The sequence below is a fragment of the Crocodylus porosus genome, unplaced genomic scaffold, assembly GCF_001723895.1.
Source record: "Crocodylus porosus isolate Cpor-Errol unplaced genomic scaffold, CroPor_comp1, whole genome shotgun sequence".
Lineage (NCBI taxonomy): Eukaryota > Metazoa > Chordata > Crocodylia > Crocodylidae > Crocodylus > Crocodylus porosus.
Genome location: NW_017728928.1, coordinates 3,061,632 through 3,083,897, shown reverse-complemented (window position 1 = coordinate 3,083,897; position 22,266 = coordinate 3,061,632).

The window sequence follows — 22,266 nt, the reverse complement described above, 5'->3', positions numbered from 1 at the left end:
TATAGACTTGGGCAGGCTGGGGGAAACCCATGTATTTGAGAAGCTCATAAGTTTTATTTTATTCTTTAAAAAGTTAGTTTCTTAAGCTTGCGGGTTGAAATAGAGTCAATGAGGAAGGACAGGCAGGAAACAATAAGCTCTTTAAAAATCCACATGGTAACTCTAGTAAGTTAAATATACCGAATTGTGAAACAGTCATTGGATTTCCGTGGCAGTGGCCATTTTATTATTCATTTCATATCCCTGCTGCTTCCTTTCTGGAGAGACAAAAATCCCACTTAACCCCGGACCTTAACTTACTCTGGCAAAACGAAGCAGGTTTGGCTTCAATGCAAGTCTGGGCTGAGAAAGGACTGAAGGAACAAGCCCTCGAAAAGGTGCTGGCAGCGGGAGAGGTGTGATCCTATGGTTTCAATGTGGCAAAATGCAAAAGGAAGTCATGAGCTGTAATTTTGGCTCCGTTCTGCGGCCGCCAGCAAGTCACTTAGGGACAGATATGGAGGCAAAGGAGAGAGCAAAAAGCTCCCCTTTATCCCGGGAAAGAATTCACACAGGAGCATGCCTTCTTTTTCTCAATAGACCGGGACCACCTCTCCCTGCTTTTTTATCCCCTTGGGAAGCCGTGTGTCAAACAGGGGTCCATGACATGGGCGAATAGCCCCTCTCCACCCGAGTCCTCCTGGGCTCATGCATCGGAGAAGAATAAGTGGCAAGGAGCAGCTCTGATGGAGACTGTCTGTCTCGGAGGAACTGCTGCCACCCTCCTCCTGTTTCTGCTCTGAACAGGAGGAATTTCGCTTGCTCTGATTAGCTCGTGGTTCTTCCTCCTTATCCTCCTCCACCTCTGCCATAGGTACACATTTGTATTTTGTGGTTAAGTGGTTTCAATAGGTGCAGTGCAGGGTCCTTTGAGCCTGAAGGTTGCCTTAGAAGTGAAACACATCTAACGAGGGAATGGGCCAACTGGGCGCGTCTCCACAAGACGCTTACTGCGCATTAGCCTAATAACATTGTGCAGTAGCAGGGCAGTAAAAAACTGTGCTAATAGCCTATTGCACAGTGTTATTAGGCTAATGCACAGTAAGCATCACCAAATAACTGTACACGGGTGCTACTGCACAGTAACTCTAGTTACTGCACATTCAGTACTTCATTAAGGAAGCACTAAACTCAACGCCAGTAATTAGAGGGACAGAGGCACCAGGGTTTACTCAAATGATGACATGCAGACCTCTTATGGTTGCCATGGGAACTAGGAAGCCCCTACCAACATTGCTACCCATTTTTCAATAAAAATCATTCAATTGATAATAAAGAAAAAAACTGAACCAAAGTATCTAGAGGTCACTACCAATTAAGCTGCATTTTCATGTTTAGATCACTTTGAAAAAGCCTGTTTTTTATTTTTTTGGAGGGGAAGGAGTTGCATTTTTTTAAAACCCATATCTAAGGCTAAGAATAACCTGTGAAGTATCCTTTCAACCTGAGTCACTATCAGGCTTCATCAGGGCTTTCATTTAATTGATATACAATGGCTGTAAGCAGGGAAAGCTGCAATTTAATAACAGGGCAGCTTTATGTCCAATGAATGTAATTCACCCCTGGGCAGAGGGCCCGACCATGGCTAATGCACTGCTTCAGCTCTATTTTGGGGGCTTTCATCATTTTTAAAGGGGGCACAAGGCTTGGCTCCATGGCAGGCATGAAGTTCAGCCTATATAGCTGCAAGTACTGCCAACCTCCAGGTTTTTGCTGCTTTTTACACGTTATGATCCCTTTGCGTGTAGGACTAAAATAATAGTATATTTATAGTATACTTATAGATACCTCCTCCCCACCCCCAGAAAAAAAAAGAATTAAAGAAAGAGTCAGGCTTTTACTTTGCTTTAATTTAATGTTTTGATACCTGTAGTGAGGTTGCCTTTACTGGAAAGGTAGACTGAGTAATGCAAAAGTTGGCATTTTCTCTGCTGACGCCTTGAGGAAAATCCTTTGATTAGACAGAGTTTATTTAAGCTACTAGTGTGCCAGACCAATCTCTGTGAATAGGAAGGGATGGCTTATTCTTTTCATTCTCTGGGGGAAACAGGTGGGTACTCTTCATCTCTGTTAATTGGCCTGGTCAAAAAAAAGTCAGTCAAGTACCTATAGCACAAAATCTAGATTTGCTTCCTAGAAAAAGGAAAATGCCCGAGGGTCAGGAAATGCACCTGCTGTTCCTGATAGACACATGTGCCCCACCCTTGGATGGACCAACCATGCATTTTTGCATACGTTTTTGGACAATTGCTCTCGCAGCAGCTGGAAGAAGGAAAGAGAGCAATTAAAGGGAGGATACCATCATGCGTCATCTGCTTCTTGCTTTGCCGAGCCTGCATTGATCGTAACAGGTGTTGTCAGAGATCAAGAAGTCCTTGGCACGTTTCCTGGCTCTCCACTTCTATAACTGGCCAGCGAGCAAATCTGGCATCGTAATTAAAATTGCTTATCTAAGCTACCGCGCAGTAAAAACACTTGAGGGGGATCTCTCCTCTTAAGGTTTTGATGTGCCATGCATTTTGAGCTATGGCTTTGGGTCTTATGCGCCAAGACTGAAATTTTCAAAGAAGCTTAAGGGAATTAAGGCAATAAAATCTGGGCTTTGAGAATCCCTACTGTATCCTATCGCAGCACTACTGTCATTTACTTGGAGTTTGCAGGAGCAGTTCATCACAGACCCAGGATTTATTCAACTGACACAGACTCAGTTGCCACAATCCTTGCATCGACTCATCTCCAGAGGCTGGTAACATTCGTGGCTTTTGACTGGGCTCACTTTGGGGTGTATTTCCTAACAATTCTGCCAGGGAATTAAGTCTGCGTTTGCATGCAGCAAACGTCCTGACAACAGTCGGACAAACAACATATATCCGTAGATGATTAGAGAATCACTTCCTAGTCATCACCATGGGCTTCCCTAGGAATCCCAGGACCTTGCCATGCTGTCTGTCTAGCAGTAGCTGTTACCGAATCCTTGTCTGGGACTCCACCACCAGTGAGACGGGCGGGTCGTTTTCACTCTCAGGAGGACTGTCTCATCACATGTAGTTTGTGATGTGCCAGAGAAGGGGGATAAGAATGTGTGTAGCATTTCCCTGCGCTTTCCCTGGCTCCTATATTCCCTGGTGGATATTTCATCTTTGGTACGTGCTTAAATATGTCATTACATTGGCACAAAAAATGAATGGACGAACAATCCTCCTGCTCCTGGGTTTCATCCCCTCCAAACCTAATGCTGGCATTCCTTTTCATTAATACGAGCATGAATTAATGCATTATCACCCTCACTCCCCATGTTACATGTTGAGGGCATAGCAGTGCTTATTCTGCTGATATTTGTACACCTCAGGCGACGTGGACTCTAACGGAGTTTGGAACCAACTCAATTGTATATAAAAATGTCTCTGAGAGTACCTATGATTAGAATCAGCTTCTCATAGAAACACAATTCAGATCAACTTGAAATCTCCCTAAGTGGAGTGCATGCTTTGCTCTATGAAAGGAGAAAATCTCTCAGTACCTGCACAGGCTTTTACAAGTGCCAGCATCAGCTTCTTCAGGCTAAAATGGTGCATTGGTAACATCAGAGATGGTTGGTTACTCTCTGCAGAGGCCCTTGAAGTGGTGGAGGTGTTTCCATATGGCTAGGGGAGCCATTATTTTCATCATTTACTACCTATGGCAGTCAGCTTTGGGATTGTTAGCAGGGCTAGGGCACATTTTATTGCTCTCCTTGCAAGATGGAACAGCGCCTGCATTAATAGTTAAGATGTCTACGAGTTGCTGTCACTCATACCACACAGCTGTCCAAGCAGACAGATGTTGATTCGTTTCCAGCATCGGGGAGCTTAGATACAGATAGGAGATTTCCACGTTCTTTCCTTGAGCTGCATCTCCTCCAAATTTAAAAAAAAAAATGAGGACAAATAGGTGGAAACTGCTTTTCATTGTCTTGGCTAACTAATTCATTTAAAAAAAAAGTCATGCAACTCTATCTTTGTATTCTGAAGGAAAGGATAACCTACTAACAGCAAGGTGACTTTTGGAAAAATATCCGGTGGACCTTCTTAAAACAAAATTCTCCTCCTTACTTCCTCCTCTCACTCATCCCTAGGGTGCCATAAGCTGCACCTATGCTGTCTGCCCTTGAACAATTACATTTGGGAGCCTTGGAGTTATGTCAAACATGCTCATGGAGCTACAGATGCTCTAAGAAATATTCTAAAAGTGCCTTTTACCTGTTTCCTCTGACCCATTTGTGCTGCATGCCATTCTGGTGAGCACTTGCTTACAGATGTCTCCTGTGGTTTCCTGCAACTGCAGGAAGGAAAGATATTATTCATATAGGCCAACATATGTGTGGGGCTCCTCAGATTATTATTATTTTTTTTGGACTTGGGGTAATAAGATTGAAGCAAGTGTGAACTCTGTCGCTATGTCTGAATACCAGCTTCCATGTTCAACAACAGTTTTGTCCCTTCTCCTTGTAGCACAGCAAGTTGACTTGAAGAGAGTGAGAGAGAGCTTTTGTTTTGACAGTCTTGTCCCTATGCCCCTTGAATGTTATTTCCCCCCCGCTGTAATGCACTGGGAATGCTTGCCCATATCTTACTTAGGAGGCGGCGGAAACCCTCGTGCGCGCCCTGGCCTCCTGGCATGTTGATGGCTGCGATGTGCTCCTTCTGATGCTTCCTTCCCTTCTGATCAACAGGCATCAGACTGAACAAATATTGCTGCCAGGCGTTTGACTTGGCACCAAGCAAAATCATAATAGCTGTCCTAGCTGAAATGCTGCTGCGATGTCCCCGACGGCCTGAATAATTGTGCCTGCCATGGAGCAGTTCTGAACAGGGCTTGGCCGAGGTTTTCTTCTTTTTGCACAGAGTTGGTTCCTATTAATAAAATGCTCAGAAAGAGAATAAGTACTAAGCAATACTGTTATTGTGGAGGTAGGGGAGATAAGAATTGGTCCTTTACCTATTGTCCTCTACCATTGAGTTCAGCAGGAATAACTTAGGCCCCATTTCATAGTTTCTAGGGCCGGAAGGGACCTGAGCAGATCATCAAGTCCGACCCCCTGCCATGGCAGGAAAGAGTATTGGGGTCAAACGACCCCAGCGAGGTGACTGTCAAGCCTTGTCTTAAAGCCCCCCAGGGTAGGAGCAAGCACCACCTCTCTTGGAAGTTGGTTCCAGCCCCTAGCCGCCCTGACCGTGAAGTCGCGCCTCCTGATGTCTAGCTTAAATCTACTTTCTGCCAGCTTGTGACTGTTATTCCTGGTCACTCCTGGCAGTGCTCGGGGGAACAGGGACTCCCCCAGTGCCTGCTGGTTCCCCCTGACTAGTTTATAACAGGCCACAAGATCACTCCTCAGCCTTCTCTTGTGGAGGCTGAACAGGTTCAGGTCCTGTAGCCTCTCCTCGTAGGGCCTGCCCTGCCGCCCCCGATCATGCGAGTGGCCTCCTCTGGACCGTCTCCATGCTGTCCACATCCCTCCTGCAGTGCGGCGCCCAGACCTGGACGCAGTACCTGCTCGAGATGCATCTGTGGATGCACGACAAGGTGTGGTTGGCCTTCCTGACTGTATCATATTGGCCTCAGTGATGACTCCAAGATCCTTTTCTGCCTCTGCACTGACAAGAAGGGAGTTCCCCAGCCTGTAGGTATGGTGCTGGTTTTTCCTCCCCAGGTGCAGCACCTTGCACTTGTCGGTGCTGAATCCCATCCTGTTCTCATCCGCCCACCCCTGTAACCTGTCCAGGTCCGATTGCAGCCTATTCCTCCCTTTTAGCATGCCCACATCCCCCCACATCTTAGTGTCATCAGCAGATTTGAACAGGTGCTTTTTACCCCCTCATCCAAATCACTGATGAAGATGTTGAACAGTGCGGGCCCGAGGACCGAGCCCTGGGGGACCCCACTGCCCACGTCCTTCCAGGTTGAGAAGGACCCATCCACCACCCTCTGGGTGCGGCCCTCCGGCCAGTTAGTGACCCATCTGACTGTGTAGGCATTGACACCACAATCTCCTAGTTTTTTAATGAGAACAGGGTGAGAGACAGTGTCGAAGGCCTTCCGAAAGTCCAGAAAGACTCTATCCACCATGACACCTACACAGGGATATTGTGACCTGGTCATAGAAGGCCACCAGGTAGGTCTGACAAGACCTGCTTCTAATGAACCCGTGTTGATTGCCCCAAAGCCGCTGGCCCCTCGTGGACGTGCGCCAGGATAATTCTCTCAAAAACCTTCCCCAGGACCGAGGTAAGACTGACTGGCCTATAGTTTCCCGGGTCCTCCTTCCTCCCTTTTTTGAAAATGGGAACCCCATTGGCCCTTTTCCAGTCCTCTGGCACATCGCCCAAGCACCACGAGTGCTTGTACAGCCGTGCCAGGGGTCCCGCAATGACCTCTGCTAATTCCTTCAGTACTCGGGGGTGGAGATTGTCCGGACCGGCTGATTTGAATACTTCCAGTCCCTCCAGATGTTCCCTGACCAGGTCCTCACTGACCCCAAGCCGGGGTGCGCCTCCCCCGGGGGCCTATGGGGTTCCCAATGAACGGGGGATGACCCAGTCCCTGTTCATAAAAATGGAGGCAAAGAAATTGTTAAATAGGTTAGCTTTGCTGTCTGGTGCAATGACCAGATTTCCTAGCATACCCTGCAGAGGCCCCATGTTACTCAATACCTTCTTTTTGCCCCCGATGTATTTAAAAAAGGACTTCTTGTTGTCCTCGATCCAGGAAGCTAGTTCCAGTCCCATCTCCGCCTTGGCCTTCCTGACCTCCCCCCTGCAGCCCCGAGCAACCGAGGTATAGTCCTCTCTGGTGATGGCCCCTCCCTGCCATTGGGTGTACATTTAGAAGGCTTCTCCTGTACTTCTTTATAGCCAGATCTCCAGCTGGCATAACAAGTGAAGTGATGCTATCTCCTACCTTGGGGGCCTTCAAGAGAGGCTGGAGAGATATTTGGCTGGGGTGATATGACTCTGGCACCCGTTCCTGCCCGGGGCAGGGGGTCAGACTTGATGATCTCTTTAGGGCCCTTCCAACCCTAAGTACTTTGATACTATGAACAAACATAGATGCACCAAGTTCAAAGCAGCCATGCTGAGATTCAGTCCTTATTTTAACTACCAGATTCCACAAAGACCGTCAAACATGGCACTTACTACCACGAAGGAAGCCAATGAAATAAATCAAAATGCTTGTGGCAGTAGGCACTACCGGTATCCATTCTATGAATGACTGGGTATTTCTGTTGAAATTTGGCAGCCAGAATCATTTGCACTTTATCCAAAATCAGGGACACAACCCTTAAACATTATCTGCAATGTCTGGCATTAGGTTTTCTTAGGGCACGGAAACTGCAGTGTTGTGGGGCATTTTGTTTAATTCCTCTCCCCGCACCTTTTAAAACAAATGACTAAATAGAGAGATGGTACTCATACAGAAGAAAAGCATATATAAGAAGCATAAAAAAAAAAAATCATAGCCAAGAACACGTTTCTTGGGAACTAAAATTGAAGGAACAACAACAGACTTCCTAATCCTCAGCTTCAGTCTGGAGACACCTCCCTATGACTGGTCCCAACATGAAATAAAGATGTCATATTAACACAAATTCAGTTTACCTTGGAGAGATTCAATAGAAAGAGATAACCAATTTGGATTTTAAGTGTGAATTTGTTTAGACATTGCTTATGGATTAAGCTGTGATAGTTATTGTGTTTCTGATAAGGAAATTAAATCACCAGGGACTTTTGCAATTTAGAAGATTATATAACGTCAAAGATATCGCCTTCGGCCATAATCTCTTGGATAGCATATCTATTGATTCTTACAAGCTAAAAACATTTGGGTTGTGTTGTTAATTGGGCAAGAATCCTCCCCACTTAGGCTAATTTCCCACTAGACAGGTTAAAACACTGGAAAGCACGCAAGTACAACAGGGAGGAGTGTATGCTTGTAAGATCTCTCTGAAAGTCCTCTTCTCTCCCTTTTTTCCCCCCCAATCCTATGAATTAGAGCATAGCCACCTTTGAAGGTGCATGAGATTTTCTGGTGCTCTCACACCAACCAGCCTCACATTGCTGAAACGCCGTGGACTTTTGCCGACTTAAACGTGCAATAAGTTGCATGCATCTACACCAGTGTTGTTAAAGGCCCCTCCAAATATGGTCTAAAACATGTCATAATCATCCTTTTACACACGAACTGGATCTCCAGGGTGGTAATGGGGCACATCATGGCATACCATTGGAGGAGGTCCATTTATTTCAGTTAGATCAACGCCACTGATTTACCAGAGTAACGCAGAGCAGGACTGGTTCTGGTGCCATCCTACTGACCTCTTTTTTCTTTAGGTCACCAGGTATTTTGGTCTTGCCTGAGGCTTTTTTTTTTTTGGATACACGTGCATCTCTCCTCCTGATTTTGCCTGCATTTGGACATCTTTGTCTGACTGCTTCGCGTGTAGAAATCACGTGGGCTTCACGATTCTACATGCCGAACAGCTGCAAAACCTTCCCCTTTAATCTCCAAGAGCTTTGCAAAGTGGATTTGAACACAAGCTTACATTAACATTTTGAAATAGTCACCGATTTAGATCACAAGCCAGCAGCTCGGTGCACGAGGGAATTCATCAGCACCAAGCTAGCACAGCTCAGAGGATGATTACACACTATTTAAGTCGTTTGTGGAAGAAAATTGCAAGCGCTGACAAAAATTCAGGGAAGCCCCAGAATATACATTGCTCCCATCCATGGCATAGCTGTTCCCTTAAGAGGCTTACAGATATAATTTTAAAATCACATTTACAACACAATACGTAGGATTTGCTTGAAACACTGTCAGCCATTCGATACTTCAAAAGGTTTAATTGTGTTGTTGTGGGTGACATTTTTCTTGTTCTTAGTGAGATGCTTTGCTTTCGTGCCTTATTCCCCAATGGCTTGTTTCCAATTCAAGTTCAGGGCCAGATCCTAAGTTGATGTGAATTTGCACAGCTCTGTTTTTTGCATTGACTATCAGAAATTTAAGCAAGCTGAAGGTCCATCCCCTCACGTAAAAATAATAATTACCACCATATGAAGTCCAGAAGAGGACGGACACGGATACTTGCTTAGACCCTGGGTTGACTATTCCTCTTTCTTCCCTGAAACCTATGCTGTATGTCGGGTGTGAGCACAAAATGAGGTAAAAGTAGGTGGGGATTTGCTGTGGGCAAGCTTTCCAGAATAATCGCCCGCTCTAGCCTCACGGTAAACGAAATCAAGTGCAGGTTCGTCCCAGATGTATCTCCTGGTAAACTCACCTTTGTGTCCATGCCTTTATGTTGTACTTAGAAGGCTTGAATGGGGGCTGACATGAAGAAGAGCCATGCATGCTCTGTGTTGGCTTTTTTTGGGTTGAATGGCACCTGGATGCAGACTCCCTAATGAGTCTGTCGGCAATTGTTTCTTGAACATTTTTATTTCATCATTATCAACATACACTGACTTGTTAATTTGGCAGGTTTGACCAGTTTTTTTTTTTTACTTTCAAAAGACACGGTTGTGCTTGATCAACCTCTTCTTGTTAGCTGTGCGCTTGTTTTGTACCCAGATAAAATGCTAACCCGGCATTATGTAAAATCTACTTGATCCTGATGTAAGACTGTTGGTCAGTCTTTCCATTGAGAGGATTTTCCATTCTTAGTTTCTCTGAGCCACGAACATGGGTTGATCTGTTATTGAGCTATTGCAAATCTGGCTCATTGCACCGAGCTATCAAGAAGGTTCTTCCATGACTTAATCACCTCCATTGGACTGTCACCTAACAAACAGCAATTTTGTGTGAACATTTAAAGGGCTCGGTTTCTCTGTGTAGGAGACTTTTCAAAAATGCAGCATTTTGCACTGGAAGTTGTTTCTAACGTAGTCCTATCATTAGTCAATCTGCGGGCTTTACATTTTTCCCAAACAACACAGATCAAAACCCAGTAATTTTTGTTTCCTGAAAGGAAAAACCAAAATGACTTTTTGTTTGAAAGGATCCCAGCCGCCACTTCAGTCACGAGACCTGAACAGTATGAAAGAGAAAGTTTGAGAAACTCTTATTCTCAAACTATTCAGGGTTAAAGGGCAGTAAATGTGTCATTGCTATTGAATGCATTTCTTCTTTCAATAAGACAGAGCTCTCTGGAAGGGGACGCGTTATTTGTACCTTTTTTGATGTTAATTATAATACAATAGTGATTAGGAGGCCACCATGCCATTGTAGAGAAGCCCCTGCTCTATCCTTAACAATACTTATACTCTCCTCCGTGAGATAAAAAGCACAACCTCTATGGGAGAGGCTAATAAATCAGTATTTAACATTCAAAACCATTTAACTCAGGATTATTTTCCCTTGGTGGTTTGTAGTGATTACAAGTATCCCAGCCCCGCACCCAACCTCATATTGACATCGGTTAATACCATGCTCAAGCAATCTGCATGCTCATTTTCCAGCATGTTTCATGGATCCTAGAAATGGTCAAGTGAGAGTAGTCCTTCTCTCGTACAGTCATTTGCAAGGCTACCTAAAGCAGACGTGCTCTGGTGCAAGTGAATATTTAATAACAGGGTATATCATTAGTTTCTAGGATTTTCTGAAATTTAATGAATCGATAATTACGGGGTATCTTGAGACAGCGAGATGAAAGGGGACATTTGTAAATGAAAGGGAATATTGTATCTTCATCATTGTTTTAGCACGGGGGATGAGCAAAAAAACCCAGGCTCCATCAAAATAAGATACTCTTACTAAAACAATTCTGCAATATTTGCGAAGGACTGTGAGAGAGTTAATCATGAAGTTTAAAACAGGAAAATTTCTAGATGTGTGCAATGTTGTCTGTAATTTAAACTTGCCATAATTCTATGCTTAAAGCTTTTGCTCATCTAAACTTAAAAGAGCACATTGTTTATTCTTTGTGCTTTGGAAAGAAGAAGAACTCTTTGTAGTCTCAAAAATGAACTTTTAATTTTTATTTTTTTTTACAAAACCTATAATTGCACACACTGCAAGTTTCTCTAAACAGTTCTCATCCATTGCCTGAAGAATCCCTTGGCTGCATTGTAAATCATTGCAAAGTGCACCAGAAAAAAAGATCTGAACGCAAATGTGTTTGGGAGTTGTTTGGTTTAAGGACCTGAGAGGTAATTAAATCAAGGAGAGTTTCTGATCTATGCAAAGGTCAATGTAACGGGCAAAGCTTTGAAATATATCCTCATTAAGGCACAATTCTCTTTTTTCACTGCCCAGGTTCTCTGCAACAGGGGTCTGTTCCTTAGCATTTGATAATTCGGGACTATAAATTATAGCATAGAAAGAGACTGTCCCCATTTGTGGACCAGATCCTCAGCTGGCATAAATCGATACCCCTCCGATGATGCAACTGAGCTGCACTTCTTTATATATAAACCGAAGATCTGGCGCATGCGGGTCTCATTGCATTGGCTCTTACTGGCTTGTTTTGCAAGCGCAGATTTTCCAGGAATGTAATGAAGGTGGAGATAATTGTGCGATTGAATGTATCTGCTCCTTGATTTTAATTATATACACACACCGTATAATGTACGGTCATTTATTATTACTACATGTTAAATTACAGTTTGATACAGAACAGGATGTTTAGCTAAATTGCTAGATCGACACCTGAAAAGCTTTCCTCCCAATTTCATATGCAGTTTTCCTTTGATGTTCAGTTCAGCCGGCTGGTTGGTTCGAGTTGGGGGAACTGAGGGTACTAGGTGAATAAGCCCTCCTCCTACACTTCCCCGGAGAGTTTCTCCCAAATGCAGAGAGACTCAGGCTCTATTACTCTTTTTATTTGGTTCCCATCTCACGCTGAGCTATAAAGAGCCTGAGAAAATTTGGGAGTGAATGGCACAAAACCTTTACACTAAAGATCTTGACTACTCTGAACCCCCGACATGGGAAAGTTGGTGGACCCCAAGCTGTGATGGAGAGTGTAGGGGAGCAAATGCAATAAATGAGCCCAGAATAGTCACAGGACTTTTACTTCCCTACCATATCTATGGAAAAATAGTATGTTTAACAACATTAAATCAAACATGATAATATATTCCTACAACTAAGAATGCCATCTCTGCTCTAGGACTCACTATAAAGTTGCTATTTCTAAAAGGCTGTGAGAGTAAAAAGGAGCTTTCTAGTATTCTTCCTTCCAACAATTCATTGCATTATTACTATTAAATAAATTTATAAAAGGTCCATTTTTCTAACTCATTTTCCTTCTAGTGGTTGTTGGGATGAAGTGTAGCAGGAACAGCTCTCTTTATATTTTTTTGCTGTATGTCATCATCCTGATATCAGGATTTAATGTCATCGGTGTCAATACTCTATCTGTGAAGGTGGAGATCGATATTAAATACTGGATATAGGATCCGCTGACAGCATTACAGAACTGACTTCATTTGACCTTCTTCTACCGTTAGCTGATGGAAAGCCTGAGGGTTTTTTCCATATTATTCAATTACCGGAGTTTCCACTGATGGGCTTCCTGGTCTCTACATATCTTTTACCATCCCAGACCACAGTACCATCTGTAATTAAAATTAATAAAAAGAAATCCTCAAGGAAAAATTAAAAAATAAAGACGAAAAGTCGAACAAGCAAAGAGAATGACAAAACATCAGACAATTTGGATGAACAAACAAGCAGAGATTTCAAGTTGCATAGCAGGAGGAACAAAATGAGCAAGTATTCTTGAATGAAGTATAGCTATAAGGTTATAATGCAAGGCAAATGTCTTGAATACCAATCCAAAATACTAGCGTCCAAATAGCATCTTGCTTGCAACCGTGGCAGGTTTCTTTTGTTACACCATCTTAAGAGCAATGTCAAACACTGATTAGAGCCTAGCATATCTGGGCTAGTATGATAATGGCACACCGGTTTCTGTAGCCAGCAGCACACAATGGCTTAGCATCACATCTGGCTGCCTTGACTTCCTACCCTGAATGATTTGGGACACCCAGGGCAGCCCTCAGTACAGGTCACACTTCTGCAGCCATAGCAGGATGCCTGTACAGCTTGGTAGTATGGCGGAGAAGAGGAAGACTTACAATAAAGTATGCTGCCGACTCGCTGGAGGATTATATTCCACCCAGACAAGGAGGGAATTGCGAAAAGAGAGACCTCCGATGGGAAGAGTTTGGTGCAAGTCAGGTAAGTCCAGACGACTCTAGGAGTTGCCAAGCATAGAAGGCAGGCTTAGGCTGGGGTATGTTGTCATTTCAGGACCATGTCTGTGTTTTTTCCCTATGTTTGTACAGCACCTAACACAATAGGGCTTCTAGGCTACCCGGGGCCTCTGAGCACCTCTATGGTATAAATCAAAAGATGTCATTTAAAAAAAACAACCCACCTGAATCTGGAAGGACATGTTCATGCTTAATGCAGAGCTATAGAAGAGTTTATAATCTGAGTAAATAGGGCACTGGAGCGTGAGCCAGCCAGGAGACCTCAGCTTGAATAACTGGCTACCCTGTGTGATCTTGGGTAAGTCACTTCCCTTTCCTGCGTTTCCGTTTCCCCTCCCATCCTTTGTCTGCCTTCTTTTATTTGGCTTGTAAGCTGTTCAAGGCAGGGACTTTCTCTCATGCTGTAGTCACAGGGCACCTATGATCTAATCTCAGGTGGGTGCTGCCGTAGTATAAATCACTGAATTTTATTTCCAGAAGCAGGCCTGAGCTACTAAATTTCTCCAGTTAAAAGCAGTGATATATATGCTGGCTTCATGCTCACCATCTGAGAGTTCACTAGTCCTCCAAACACCCTGCTCTACTCCCACAACCGTTCTGGTGCATTTCTAGCCTTCGCAAGCATCTGCATTTCTTCCTGAACTCCCGATGACTCCCTTTGTTTCTTCTGATTCCCCAAATATTTCTTATCCTCCTAATCTTTCTGGAAGCATCGTTTCTTATGTACAGCTGCTTAAGCAGTTGGAGAGTGATGTGCATTTCCAGGCAACACATCCATAAACTTGCAAAGTGCATTGGCTGTACAATCATATAGACAGTCAAGCTTGCAAATTGCATTGGCTCTCTAAACTAAACTAAAACTTAACCGTAATAATGCTGCTCCAAAGAAAGGGTTTTCAGTGCTCAACAAACATGTATCTAGAAAACACATTCACTCCCATGAAGCGTAAACCCAGTCATCTCAATAGCCAGAAAGGAAACACCAATTCAGATGGGAATTGTGAATGTCTTTCTGGTTCGTTTATCTAAGCATACCTCTATGCAATCAGTAGGTTTGTATTAATGCGGGGATAGGCTTAAGAACTAGGACCCTGTAAGGTAAGATGAATCATTTGCATCCACTAGCACCTAGATGCCACAGATGAAACCCACTGCATTAGTTTGCACATTAAAAGTCAGTTCTTGCCTGACCTTAATAGGCAAGAGAGACACAGGAGGGACTATTATTCCCATTTTACAGAAACAGAACCAAATCCGGTGGGATTAAATGACTTGTCCAAGACCATGGCAGCGGTAAGAAATTAACCCAGATCTCCTGAGTCACAGCCCAATGCCTTAACCACAAAACCACCGCTCCTTTCCATGTCTCCTCAGCTGGTAATCATAGTAAAAAAAATGCAAGCCAAAATAAACGGGCTTTTAATTGCTAGTGAACTCTCAGTTTATTATTAATCCTTCAAAGATACTTTTTGTCCATAAGGAAGTGTAGGAGGTTATCTTATTACTAAACCTGCTTTGTGTGTGTGTGTGTGTGTGTGTGTGTGTACGTACTTACATACGTACATGATATTTCCTTTCTCCGGGAAGGAGGAGTTTTCATACACCCTCCTAGGACTGAATATTTTCTCTCTCACATGGCAGGATAAACAAATCCCACACTGAGTCACAACCTCTCCTCGACTACTGAGGCTGGTTAGACATGTCTTCGGAGGACAGGGATTTTGGTCGCCCATGGCTTACCTTGGAATGGGCTGGCAGCGTTGTGTTTTGTTTTCTGGTCATTCTTTAATGTTCTGCCCCATAAAGGGATGACATGAGAACTTGATAACGTCTCTTCAGGAATTAGACTTTTTTTCTTCTTTGCCTCAAATATTCTGTTGGCACCACAAATTCATCTCCTTCAATGGAAACACGAATATAAATTGCATTACAGGCAACCGCTGAACTGCACCCACAGAATGAGTTTAACCGACAAGAAAAAAAAAAAATTTCCAGTGGTCACTGGCACTTTATTTCAATGAGTGAACTCACCATTTTTTTTGCTGCTGATGGAGAAAACGTAGGAGCAATGGCAGAAAAAAAGAGGATAAAACTAGCCTATGGTAGATGAAGCCTCTGAAATGCAAAGTTTTCATACATTTGGGAGGGCTTTGAAAGATGACAAATATATAGGGACCAGCCAAAAACGCAATTTCATGCATTTTGTGACATCCACAGAAAAAAGAAGAAAACTTACTGGAAATAATATGCTGGCTTCCCAGAGGGAAGGAGCTCAAGTGGGGCAGGGAGGATGGGAGATGGGAGCTCTCCACTCGAATGGCTATTGGCAAGATGGGCCAATACATGACAGGCAGCCCTCGCAGCCAAACAACAGCCGTGGGGAAGGTGACAGCCCTTTCCAACAAACAGTGCCAGGGGCTGGGCTACATGATGGACCAGACCAGGGAGAGGGGCGGGGCCACTGGGGCCCCTTGGCCAATCAGAGGCTGGTGGGCAGCCACCTTGAATTCAGTAGATCCCTACAACGATGTGGTAGATGAGTTCTTGATCATGGCCATTTTTAATGGTGGGGGAGGAAATGACTTCAATTATAACCGTTTTTATGAACGAAGAAGAGAGACTAAAGACTATATTTGCCACGGTGGGAAAGATCTTCATTACTTTTCTGATAAGGACACTGAAAAAAAATCACTGAATCATAGAAAATTAGGGTTGGAAGGGACCTAGACCAACCCCCCTGGTCAAAGCAGCACCATCCCCAACTACATCATCCCGGCCAAGGCTTTGTCTAGCCAGGTCTTAAAAACCTCCAAGGATGGAGACTCCACCGCCTCTCTAGGTTACCTGTTCCAGTGCTGCATCACCTCCTCATGAGAAAGTTTTTTCCTAATATCCTCACTAACCTTCCTTGCTGCAGCTTGAGCCCATTGCTCCTTGTTTTGTCACCTGCCCCCACTGAGAATAGCCCAGCTTCAGCCTCTTCGGTCTAACTGTACCGTTCAGTTTTCACCTACGTGCTTGACAATGCATGAAGAGCTGTGCTAGAAATGAGCAACTAAATGGTATCTTTTCACTCCCTACCCAAGTACAAGTATGATGCCATATGAATATTTTCACAACAACATGCAAATCACCAAAGTGAAGTTTTTGACCCAATTCATAGAATCCATCATTGTTTGTTGTATGGTGCAAGAAAATGTATTGCAATCTCTACCGTACCTAATTTATTTCAAGAACCAATCAGTTATCATTGTTGATATTTTCTGCAAAGTCAACTTTGGATCAAAAGGCCTGTTCATTGCGGTTGCAGTTATGCCTCCTAGTTATACACGACTTATCAGAACATGTTGAATGTTGTGGAAACACCACGTAAGAAAGCCACCTGTCTTCATAACCTGTGCCTGCTTTTACTTCCTTGGAGCTAGTTTTCATATAACTTCAGGAAGTCTATGCCAAAGTATCCTGGAGGTATGTTCCTCTAATTACTCTGTTAGCTCCGGCAGCATCATTTGTTTTTTAAAAAATGGCAGACATTATATGGGCAAACCAGCAGAAGGGAGACAGATGGGAATATTTTTAATTCTGCTATTGACTTTTCTTTTCAAACTGCTTAATTAACTTCTGTTGTCTCAGACAATCTGTAGAGGCAAAGATGGCAAAGCTATACTTCATCACAAAAGGCCAGTATACAAACTGGCTAGCTGGACACCTGAAATCCTGCCCTTTTATATACTGCGACTCTTCACCTCCTTTTTGCTCTGTTTAGGATTCTCTACATTTATGTAGGCAGGGAAACACTTTCCTATCTCAAATAACTTGGGCTGGGCACATGACGTATGCAGAGAGGCAGAGGGAGCTGGGCTTAGTATGCAGAAGAGAAGACCGAGGGGGGATTAACTGGCAGCCTTCACCTCCCTGCAGGGGACTGCAACGAGGATGGAGCTGGACTGGTCTCAGTGGGGGCAGATGACAGAAGGAGCAATGGGCTCAAGCTGCAGCAAGGGAAGTTGAGGTTGGATATTAGGAAAAAAAACAAGTCTCTCATGAGGAGGGCAGTGAAGCACTAGATCAGGCTACCTAGAGAAGCTGTGAAGTCTCCATCCTTGGAGGTTTTTAAGACCCAGGTAGACAAAGCCTTGGCTGGGATGATCTAGCTGGGGCCGGTCCTGCTTTGAGCAGAGGGTTAGACTAGATGTGACCTCCTGAGGTCGCATCCAATCCTCATTTTCTATAAGTATTGTGAAACTATTATGTTAAATTATATCATAGTGTGTCATACTGTGGTCAGAAGTGCTCATATGTTACAGCATAAGGTCCAAAATAAATAAATAAATAAATAATAAAAAAAAATATTAAGACATTTCATGAACAGGAAGATCTATAGCTAGGTTGATGTTCATGTATTTACACGATCATTTTAAACATTCCTTGCTTTAGTTACTTTTGTATTTTGAAAAACAACATAGTTAGGCCTTGAAGCGACTGGGGGAAAGCCAGGATGAACTGAGAGAAATTACATCCATACAATGCCACCGAGCCTTCTTCTGTATTAAGCAGGCTAGTGACTAGGCCAAACTTGTAACACCCAGACACGATTTCAAACAATATCTAAAAAAAATTCAATGAAGTTAAAAAAAAAAAAAATGGTGCTTGAATTCAGACCTCTCTCTAATTTTAACTACTTCTTCACGTGGCTGGGATAGCAGTGCTGTGAAATGAATCAAAACTTTAAAAAAAGATTGAACTAAACTGATGATTTTTTAGACTATGACAGAGCAGTCCAACCCACATCAAGGAAAGGCTAAAGCTCAGATCAACCATTTCTTGGCCAACATGGCACTGGTAGTCAGAGAGATTTCCAGCAACCTCTGTCACAAGTTGCAAGATATTTATGAGAAACAAATGGAGTTTGGAAGTTCATGATGTTTAATTTTTTAAAGACAATAATTGCCTATTTCCTTACCAAAATTAGAAACAGAAAATGTTTTTAAAAGTTCTTCCCCACCCCCCAGCAAAGTCTAATACGATATGGGTTCTTGGAATCAAAGACCCTGATGCTCTTTGCATCAGCAAAACATAATGAAGCATCACTCATCACGGATACTGCCCAAGTGGACATAAGGATAAAGCTGGAGGAGGATGTTTCTTCTGACCTAATGAATAGATACTAAAACCTCATGAAAAGAGAAAATAAAGAAGCTAAAGGATAGACCCTTGAATACCTCAGTCCATCAGCCAGAGAGCAACCTGGCTGGGGGCTCAGACGCATTTTGATCACTTCAGTAACTGAGTCACTTGCAAATGCCTTCTGATCTACATTTTAAACGGGAGTGCTCCGTATTTGAATCTGTCAGTGACACTTGCATGCTTTGTATAAAACGTTATCCCATTCAGTCCCTTCATACAGTGTGTTAGATTGTCTTTTCTTCTTGCTCATGAAGTCTGGAACCATGAAGGCTGAAAATAACATAAGAACATTTTGCAGAAACCCATGAAGTTATGTGTTATATCACTGCTGAAGGTGCAAGAGAAAACAGAGCATGCCAGAAAGCATATAAACCAAGGCAAGTCTCAGGATCTGGTTATAAGGAAAGTAGATATCTATTTATCTATCTATCTATCTATACACGTATATGTACATGCATCCAGACACACACACACGTGCATGCATGCATATGTTGCTCGCTTTCATATATAGCAGTCTTTCCTGCCCAAGTGCAATGGGACTGGACCCGATGATCTGTAAGGTCCTTTCCAGACCTTAACAACCATGAAGCTATGGGAGTGAGCAATTCAGCATTCATTTGCCGAATGAATCGTTCCATCTTCTTCCTTTCTCTTGGTGTCACGTCCCACTCAATGTAATGCATACAGGAAACAAAACAAAGCAGCACCCGTGTGCATCACAAATTTATAATCCCAAATCAGTAGGCCACACTTGGTCTAATGGAGACTGTCCAGCAGGCAGCCACTGGACTGCATGCAGCCTGCAAGGGGTTAAAGTGTGGTCCCTGGACTCCTACTCTGCCACCACTCCTCCTCCCTCCCCTAGCTCCTGGTTTCTGCACCTGCCTTGGGGGTTGGGATGATGCACGGGGAGTTGAGGGGGAGCCCGGGGCTATGCGTGCAAGGGGTGCATCTGTGGTGGTGGTGGTGGTGGTGGGGCGGGGGGTCATCCACATGGCATGCAGCCTGGGAACTGTGGGGCCCGTGCATCGTGCAGCCACTAGCCACTTAGCAGTTGGACAGCCCTAATGCATTGTCATGTACTAGTGGCTGGATTTGCATGATAAACAGTCTTCAAATTGTTCTGATTAGTGAAAGGAATGCAATTTTTCAACTGTGATGAAAATTAATGGAATACATTAGATATAGCTGCCTAGTTTCATCCTCTTACTTTGTATCTATGCCATTTGATTCCTATTCTGAAGTGGAATTTTCCATTTACTATGATTTTTTTTCCTCCTTATCTATATTCCCTACCGGTCTATTTTCTCCAGGTCATTTTACAGCCGAGATCTTCCTCCTTGTGTATTTTGTTGGCCTTCCAAATTTTGCAAATTGTGATCATGGTTGAATTTACACCAAAGAAAATCAAAATAGGGACCTCTGGGTTTTGCCAAGGACATTGTGTACATACTTTCAAAACAGAATGCTTATGATTTTGGGGGCTCTCATCACTTCTCAAGATGCATCCCCCTGCCAAAGAAACAACAATACTATTAGCTTTCTTTCTTTAAATCAATCATTAGTCATGTGAAAGAAAGCATGCACAAATATTATCCAGGGTGAGATTAGACTGACGGCATCCAGAATTTCCTGAGATCCAAACTTTAACCAGGTACCAGCTAAATTAGCTAAAAATGACATCTGTTTTGCCTACTTGGTGTTACATTTAGTAAACTCAAGCAGATTGTTTTCTCTCCTAAGGAGTCAGGAAGTGTCTTGGACTTGTGTTGGTTGAAGCCCTAAGAGTTTTCCTTCTTAGACATAGCAAAGCAGTCAGTAGTGGTGAGGGATACGTCACACCGTGTGACTTAAAAAAAGCCCAAACCCGTAGCATGCAGTCTATAGCATAATTGCGGCACCACATGTCTAGGACATGCTCCATGGGCACTGGATTATGACTACCCACAATTCAAGGCCTTATGTTGCTGGCATACACCTTGGCTATGCCTGCACTATAGTCCTTTGGGGAAAAAAGTAAGTAAAGCAGAGTTATGGGATAACAGACACTAGGCCGCATATTCATTTCTAGGGAACTGCTGTCAGTAAGTAATGCAAGACAAAAAACCGAGCATCATCTCGGCCGGTTCTGATAAAAAGAGCACTTGCTGATCCATGTTTCAACTTGGGCAAAAGCTTTGTTTGTAGGGTCAGTGGGGATGAGGTCATGGCTAGTCTTTTGAGGAATGCATAGTCAAATGCGGAGGAATTTGTGGGAAGGACAAGACCCCCATTACTTAACCAACTAACACTGCTGAAAGATTTCACTGATTACCTGCTGACAATTGGCAGAATATCTGAGCATTTATTTCTGGTGCCGCTCCCTCCGAGCCAAGGAGGACACACCAGCATCGGAGTGAATTGGCCCGTTGCCTTTCGAGCTACTCAGCGCTTCCTAAAATTCTTCCCTCTCATTTTTCATTCTTGCTAAAGCATTCTCCACAGGCACTGGAGGCAAGGTACACCTTGAGAGATCATCCTGTGCTTTTTCCAGGACTGACCCTAAAATAATAAAGGGAGGAAAGAATGGTTTGGTGCAAAAAGCGATAACGCCACTATCTTTTGCAGCTCTCTGGAAGCTTTGACTTGAGGATGTTGAAATTGCACAAACATGAATTAATGTTTCACAACGTGCTGGGGCGGTCAGCAAGCTTTATTACACCCGTGCTAATGATAGGCAGTTTGAGGCAGAGAGATTAAGTGATGTAACAGGAGCGCACAATACGGCAGTGGCAGAGCCACAGTTGAACCCCAGGGAAGGCTGTACGAATCGGTCATGATACATTCTGGATCACATCTTCTCCACGATTTCTTAACCTCAGTCCAAATCTGGGCTGCATTTCAAATGGACCTGGAGTGATTTATGGACTTGTAAAAACCTGAGGCGATTCTGCATGGGTTTTCTGTGAAACCAAGTAAAATCTGGGAGCTCCAGCTGAGTTTTGCTCTGAATTTCTAAAACCTAGAATGGATCCAAACCAAAACCTCAGCTCTGAATCCTGCCAGATTTGGGGGGTGAACTATATCTCTTTCCCAGTTTCGTGACTGATGTGATGGATGTGGGGATGCCAAGGGTAAGATTACTGAAATGCAATCATTTTTTGAACACTGGATGTGACCTGGTGGGTGAGGTGAAATTATTGTGCAAAAATTTTTCCATATGAATGTATTGGTCTCGCTTAAGTGGGGTTGGGAAATGAAGCAAACAGCAAAACACAATGACGAGAGATTAACGACCTCCCGGTGAACACTGGGCAATAAACCGGCTATTATTGTCTACTTCCAGGCCTCGGGTCAATGTGACAGCATTTCTGCCAGCAAGATCAGAGGACGTGAGTTCAAAAGCCTCTCTCAAGAGGTGGTATCAGTTGCTAAGGGCTGTCCAAAAAAAAGAGACAAAGAATGACTTTGTAGGAGAATCCAAAAAAATAATAATATTACATACATATATATATACACACATATACATATACATATAGACCTATCATATTACCATCAAGGGCTAGTGAGATCCAGGTACAGCATCATGCAATCAAAGTTGATTTATTGTTTTTAAGACGGGTTTTCTCTTTATCTTTTTAGAAGGAAAAAAAAAATCAGTTTTCTTGAAGGAGGCTTTTTTGGTTTGTGGATTGCAACTTCATTGCTCCCAGTCGGAGAAAAACAGCAAGAAAAATCAGACCTGCTGGACTTGATTTGAAGAGTTGCTATCCAAGGCATGACCTGCGAGTGAAAGAAACTCTTGATT